General features: G+C 43.2%; 1 protein-coding gene across 1 annotated transcript in view; it reads left to right on the plus strand.

Moving 5' to 3' along the window:
- Positions 1–6,910: 6,910 nt before the first annotated feature.
- Positions 6,911–7,874, plus strand: part of C12H19orf18 (chromosome 12 C19orf18 homolog) — a 13,248-nt gene continuing 12,284 nt past the window's right edge. Inside the window, exon 1 of the mRNA XM_019807830.1 lies at positions 6,911–6,920. The gene's annotated coding sequence lies outside the window, so the exon portion shown is untranslated. The remainder of the gene's footprint in view (positions 6,921–7,874) is intronic.

Genomic DNA, 7,874 nt, shown 5'->3' on the forward strand with positions numbered 1-7,874 from the left:
CTGTTGATGAACATTAAGTTGTCTCCAGTTCCGGGCTACTGTAAATATAGCTGCTATAGACATTCTTCTACAAGGCTTTTGTTTATGCAAGTTTTCATTTATCTTGGGTAAAAACCTAGGAGTGGAATAGCTGAGTTGTGTGTTAAGTATATGTTTAACTTAATAAGAAACTGTCTGAGACTTAATCTGATGTCTTGAATGTTTAACATTCTGGGAAATTTATGTCTTTTTATCATATCCATTTTTTAAATTTTTATTTTTTTATATACTTTTTAAAAGATTCATTTATTTATGTATTTGACAGAGAGAGAGCCAGAGAGGGAACACAAGCAGGGGGAGTGAGAGAGGGAGAAACAGGCTTCCTGCTGAGCAGGGAGCCCCAAGTGGGGCCTGATCCCAGGACTCTGGGATCATGACCTAAGCTGAAGGCAGATGCTTAACGACTGAGCCACTCAGTCGCCCCATGATATTCATTTTTTTTTTAAAAGAACAAGAACATTTTTGCACAAGGAGGGTATTAACATAGGGAGAGGAAAATAGGGATTGTGAAGAGCATCACAAGAGATGAGAGGTCAGTTTTTAAAAGCCTATGATATGCTTAAATCTGAGACCAATGAATAAAGCCTTACTTTTGTTTCAGTGACAAATGGTAACAGAAATGAAAGAAGCAGAATGATGATCGTGAGGCTTGCACAAGGATTGGTAAATATAGAGAACAACAAGGAATGATCCAGGCCAGTCTACCACATTCAGGCTCTTTCTGCCTGGATTTCTGTTAAACTTCCTTGATTAAGACCTTTCTGGAGCACCTGGGTGGCTCAGTTGGTTAAGCATTTGCATTTGGCTCAGGTCATAATCTCAGGGTCCTGAGATTGAGCCCCATGTTGGACTCCCCGCTCAGTGGTTAAGTCTGCTTCTCTCTTCCCACTTGTGCTTTTTCTCTTGTTCTTTGTCTCTCAAAGAAATATAATTTTTAAAAAATGTTATGGGGTGCCTGGGAGAGTCAGTTGGTTAAGCATCGAGCCCCTCATCAGCGGAGAGACTGCTTCTCCCTTTGCCTCTTATCCCGCTCCTGCTCTCTCTCTCAAAAAAAATATCTTTTAAAAAATCTTATTTAAAAAAAGACTCTTCTACCACATAGCGCACAGTGGGCTTTGTTTTTCTGGACTTACACTGTTCTTTTTATACATCTTTTATATGTCCTTGACGGTTATATAGAGGCACAGTCATTTATACCCACTCATGTCGCTAATCCACCAGGTGCTCTGCTCACCAGCTCTAGGCCACTTCTTTGGAAAGCAATCAAGTATTCCCAGACAAATCCGTCTTCTGATTCTATGCCTCTGTATTTCCTTTCTAAGCTTTTAATATTTCTTTATTTCTCTCTTTTTTATTTTCCTTGTTTACCAGGGAGTAACTGCTGCCCTTCTCATTTATGACTAAAAGAAGAAAGAACTAGGAGGCAATAAATAATCCCACAGATTGTAAAATTTGACAAATGTTTTGGTTCTTTCCAAGGTCAAATCCTATGTTTCTGATTTTATCTTGAGTAACCTTGCATATACATGGTGTTATGTCTCTAGTAAAAACAAGGTAAACCATGATAGTAATTGTAATATTATTAGCATAGACCAATATACAAATATGAGATTTTATAATATGTAATAGTACAGTAAAAGAATTTTGAGTGACATATTCTTGGACATGTGCTAAACACTATGGAAATTTATGTCTTTATTTTTTAATATTTCATCCTTTTGATTTAAAATGTTTCTCATTTAGGACTCCTGTTATTCAAATGTTAGCATGGTTATGTCTGTTGTCCATATTCCTTAGCCTTTCTTTTATGTTCTCTACTTTTCCTTTCTTCCTTTTTTCAGGACATTTCCTCAATTTGCTCTTCCAGTTTGCTAATTTCTTTATCAGCTGTCCATTTTGCTATTTATTTCCTCTACATGTCTTCATTTCAACAATTGTTTTACATACTTAATATTTGGTCCTTTTTTATGTGTTAATATTGGCATTTCCTATTGCTAATGCCATGCCTTATCTCTTTAAATGTATTTAATAGACTAATTTAAAATTTTGGTCCATCTGTTCTAATATATCTGCTTCTCATGGAATTTGTAATGCAGTGTGCATTTTCTCTTGAAATTGTTATGCTCAGAAAATTGCTTATTACTTTGGCCAGTATTTCTTTTGGGGTCATTGGTTATTCCATCAGTTGTTAAGCGTACATGTGACGGGATCAGACTGGTCCCTATAAATAGTTCAGGGGTGGGGGGAATGGATTCTGGGAGCGGAGGTCGAGGCATCAGAAAGCTATTCATTGTCTCTTCACCTCACAAGATAACTCTTTGGAATGCGATACGCTATCCCCAAGCTTTGAGGAGGCAGGGTGGAGAAGCACTTGCCCGAGGTAATGTGGTCTTTGCCTGTTTCTCAGCTACTTACAAGCACAGGCTACTACTGCTTTGCCTTGATTCTACTCCTCAGGGAGCCTGCCAGAGGTTAGGTTTACTGCAGCTGTGGGCACAGGCACTGTTCCAAGGCAAAGGCAGAGAAAAAGCAAGAGCAAACTCCAGAAGTTCCTTTTGTTTTATTCTCACAGCTCAGCTATCTGTCTCCTGCTCTAGCCACCCAGCCCAGCATACTAGTTCAAATCAGGTATCAATCCAGGTCTTTCTAGCAGTTTGATATCCCTGATCTTTTGCCTCTTAAGTTTTACCTGGGTTTATCTCAGGTAGGTGCCTGTGGGGCATATAGGGACTAGAATTGGAATCTCAGTTGTGAATCTTTGAATGGATTGTCTCAACGTGAGGTCTGTGGAAGATACTGGAGACCACGTCCCATTATACCTTCTGTTATTCTCTCAACTTCTCCATAGGAGCAGCACACAGCACAGCACGGGCAAGTCCAAGGCCAAGAGGTTCTGTTTAAAATGGCAGAGCCCCCCCCCCCCATTCTTGATTTCCTTACCCTGCTTTACTCTTCTAGTCTAAATATTCATAACATCTGTCAAGTTCAAGCATGCTGTAAAACCAACTTGTTACGTTTCTTTTTATTGCCTGTATCACTCTTACAAGATACAAGCTCCAATAGGTCATGGTTTTTCACTTGTTCAGTGTTCAATACCCAGGACCTGGAACAGTGTCTGGCACACAGCAAGTTCTCAACAAATGTCTGTTGAATGAAAGGCCAAACCAGCATTACGGTCTTTCCAAACTCAACTCTCTAAACACCCTCCCATGTTATTATGACAATAGGAGCGTCCTAACAGAGTCCAGGGAAGACAACCCAGGCCAAAGGGAAGAACTTGGGGGTGTGGATTTATTAGAGCATATAGAGGGAATAATGGGTGAGATTGAGCTGGATTTTGAGTAACTGGAAGAATAAACCTCACTGCTTAAGAACTTCCTGGGTACTGTACTTGCCCTGGTCTGTTTACTAGATGTTATATTTGTCCAGTGAGTAAACCAGCTGGACTGGGAGGCTGTGAGCTTATTCCTTTGGAACTTGGTGTAAACGGGCAGGGACTGCCATATGGCTTAATGGATCTTCCAGTGCTTTAGCACTGTCAGGGAGTGCAAAGACCCCAGAGGGCAGGGAGATCTTTCACATGCATTATATGTAAATGTATGTGAGCAAGTCTTTTAAGGTCACGGTATAAATAGCCCAGTTACAAACACCCTAACCCTGGACATCTTCATTTCCAATACATCGATACCCAAAACCGTGTGTGAAAGCCGTGTTTGTGTATTGGAAGGATATTCTAGGGGCTTTGGGAACCTCCAAGCAGCTTTAACCAGGAAGGAGAGAATGATTTTGTATTTACAAAGCTCCCTCTGGGTACTATGTGGGGGTAACGGACTAATGGAGACAACAGTGTGACAGGAAGGCAAGCGTGGGGGCTGTGGTGGCTCCAACCAACGTGGGCAGAGGCTGTGGAGAGAAGCGATGAAATACTTCCACCTGCGTATTCAGACAAGGACCTCAAAGCGCGATAAACACCAACCACATCGTAGTGAAAGTACTGAAGGCCAAGAGAAGCTCAAAAGCAGCCAAAGATCGCGGTCATGGCTAAGAAGCTTGGATCCGATTTACATTACTGGCAATAATAATTTGAACTTTCAACCTTAAGCAAACCACCAAGGCAACCGGAGGACAACAGGAGCAGGGAGAAGCCGCAGGGGACCCTATCCTTGCAAGAAGGGCCTGGGTGAGCTTCGCGCATGCTGGTTAGTTCAGCCTCCAGGAATGGCACCGAGCAGGCAGATGGTGGAGCTGAAGACAGAGAGAGAACCCGACAGCTGCACGCGCGTTCCCCTCAAACCCGGAGCCGTCAGCTGAACAGTCGGCGGGGTCGCTTGGCCGCTGGAGCAGAACACCCTGGCCTGACCTGCAGCAGCCGCATTACGGCCGGCCGGGTCTCCTGCATACCCTGCTCCAGCCTCCTCGCGGCTACCGGAACCGCCCCTCCCTTTCCCGCCTAGACGTTGCGCTTTCTCGACCCGTCGCCCCGCTCTGCCACGAGACGGATTCGGGCGCCGACGCCCGACTCCCAGTTCACTTTGGGACAGGGCGCGTGGCAACAGGGGTGAGCGGGGACATCCCGGGTGCCGCCGTCTGCTCCCCCAGGAGCGGAGTGGGCGCTGCCCGCGGCCGCAGATTTTTGGTTACCTAGGAGACACGGCGGGGCCGCGCGGCCTTCTGGGACTTGTAGTCCACCAGCTCAGGCTCTGGAGGCTCGAACTACAACGCCCGGAAGGCACAGCGCCCTGCTCCGCCCCTGAAGAGCGCAGTGAGCGTCTAGGGCTGCAGGAGTTATAACCTGGTGGCGTGGAGGGTGTCTGGCTGTTGGGCCGCGCTCAGATCTGCCAGATGGGGCCCTCGACATCCCTGCGAGGACTAGCCCGGGGGCGGTTTGCAAATATTGGAACAACAGGTGTGTTTATATACCAGCCGCAGATGGGGTATGTGAAGGGGGAATTCCGTTTTTGAAAATTGCGTTTTAATGTTGAGGGGAAAATGAAAAGAACTGAAACCTATGTCAGTAAATTTACATATATTTCCAAGAGGTATTAATGAAAATGTGAATGTTTAAGAGATACAAGTGCTTCTTGCATGAGTAGACCCGGTAATGTAGAAATGCGAGTTTTCACTAAATCTGCAAACTTAAGAACATCCAAACTAATTATCCAAAATAATAGCTTTTAAAAAGAAATGAGTTATCGAGCCATGGAAAGACATGGAAGAACCTCAAATACATATTACTAAGTGAAAGAAGCCGATCTGAAAAGGCTTCATGCTATTTGATTCCAACTATATGACATTTTGGAAAAGGCAAAATTATGGAAACAGTAAAGATTGGTGATTGCCAGGGAGAGGGTGGAGGGAGAGATGAATAGGTGGTGGAGTATAAAGGATTTTTAGAGCGGTGCAACTATGCTGTACAATACTAAAAGGCTGGATACATGTCATGATATATTTGTCAAAACCCATAGAATTATAACACCAGAAGTGAACTGCACCCCATGAGGGGCTGCTCAGCGTGGGCACCTAGAGACGGAGCTCAGCCAAGCAGGTGGGGAGCAGAAGGGTGAGTATCCATGGGAAAGTACCTTTATTGGGGGTCAGGATGGAGTACACAAGAATAGGTGGGAAAGGATGTCACTGATACATTTGAATGTTGATAGGTTACATTTAGGGGAGGGCAAAGGGGAACTTGTGGCAGGGACCAGTCATATCACTTAGGTAACATGATCACCTGGGTGGCGTGCTTACAGCCCTTTTGTGTGGGTGTTGAGGCAGCAGAAAAATATAAAGTTTTAAAATTTACAATACAACAAAATGGGTGAAGGGGGTAAAAAGGTACAAACTTCTAGTTATAAAATAAGTAAGTCATGGGGATGTAATGTACAGCATAGTGATGAAAGTTAATATTGTATTGCATATTTAATGCTATAGTTGCTAAAAAAGTGGATCTTAAAGTTCCCATCACAAGAAAAAAAATTTTTGTTAACTGTATGATGATAGATGTTAACTAGACTTATTGTGGTGATCATTTTGCAATATCTGCAAATATCAAGTCATTGTACACCTGAACTAATACAACGTTATGTCAATTAGAACTCAGAAAATTACAATACGATCTACTTTGTGGTGTCCCAATATCATTAACAATACTAATTGGGATAGACAACGCTTGCCACCTGGGTTAAAGGTGATTGGGATTGCTTGACTTAGCCACCAAAGGCAAACTTTGATAAAGGGAAAAACTAGGAAGGGTCCTACTAGGCTTATGACAAGGGTCTGGGACCCAGTTCTCAACCAGGCACCCCACTTTGTGGGAGAAAGCCAAGAGAACATGTTGGGCACTCTGGATTTAAGGGAATCTGTTGGAAGGTTTTGGTTATGTTATTAAAGACTTTTATCTCTTGGCCTAATCTTTATAGCTTGGCCAGATCTACACATCTGTCAGTATCATTAACCATAGTGGTATTCTGATGGATTGGTACAATTCATCCAGCTGGGCTGGGTGCATGGAATATATGAGCCAATTCAAGAACAAGTCTTGAAGAGCCAGGTGTTCAGAGACCTAAGAGAAAGGAGTGGGCAAGGCAGCAGTAACCATTGGGAAGTTGATATTCTAAAAATCAGCTCCAGAGAAAGCAGTGTCCATGGGGATGCTGACAGTTCAAAATCAAGTCTAACAGTAGCAGTGCCCATAGGGAAATTGGCAGTCCAAAGACCAGTCCAAAGGGGCACCTGGGTGACTCAGTCAGTTAAGCATCCAACTCTTGATCTTGGCTCAGGTCTTGATCTCAGGGTCATGAGTTCAGACCACGTGTTGGGCTCCACGCTGGGCATGGAACCTCCCTAACAGCAACAACAACAACAACAAACTCCAAAAAGACACAGTAGGTGAACTTGTTCAGATGGATCTGAATGGCAATTCTGAGATTGTAGGACTTATAGAAAGAGAATGGGAGCCAAGTTCTTATATGGATCATCCCCCAGGCATAGCTGGATGGAAGGAAGACAGGAATGGGAATTAGGGTGTTCTAAGAATAAAGTAAGAAGCTGGCGATAGTCTACTGCGTGGTGTATCTAGAGGGTCTTAGCCTTGTCATCTCACAAACAGAAAGGATAGCTGGGGGAGGGGGTACCTGGGTGGCGCAGTTGGTTAAGCATCCAACTTTTGGTTTCCACTCAGGTTGTGATTGCAGGGTTATGAGTGATTTCAGCTCAAGTTGGGCTACGTGCTTAGCAGTGACTGCTTAAGACTCTTCCTCCCACTTTTTCTGCCCCTCCCCCTCCTCTCTAAAATAAATTAATAAATCGAAAGGAGGAAGGAAGGAAGGGAGGGAGAGAGAGAGAAAGAGAAAGAAAGAAAGAAAGAAAGAAAGAAAGAAAGAAAAAAGAAAGAGAGAGAGAGAGAGAGAGAGAGAGAGAGAGAGAAAGAAAGAGAGAAAGAGAGAAAGAAAGAAAGAAAGAAAGAAAGAAAGAAAGGAAGGAAGGAAGGAAGGAAGGAAGGAAGGAAGGAAGAAAGAAAGAAAGAAAGAAAGAAAGAAAGAAAGAAAGAAAGAAAGGATAATAACTGGCCTTTGGGTACAGTGCAAGTGGATCAAGTTTCTAATCCCAGGGGGCTTTACAAGCATCATAAGATCTGGTCAGCTATTGTTATTGGTAGAGGTGAATCAAAGCCTGCCTTGGGTATTTTGAGAACTACTGGATGTACAAAGGACAAGTACAAGGGACCACCTTCTTCTATGCTATCTATTTTCAATTCCATTTCCACATTTTGAGATGATTCAATTAATCTCCTTTATTTTTTTTTAAAATATAAACAAGGGCAGTCTTTTTTTTTTTTT

This window comes from Ailuropoda melanoleuca, chromosome 12, assembly GCF_002007445.2.
Source record: "Ailuropoda melanoleuca isolate Jingjing chromosome 12, ASM200744v2, whole genome shotgun sequence".
NCBI classification, from domain to species: domain Eukaryota; kingdom Metazoa; phylum Chordata; class Mammalia; order Carnivora; family Ursidae; genus Ailuropoda; species Ailuropoda melanoleuca.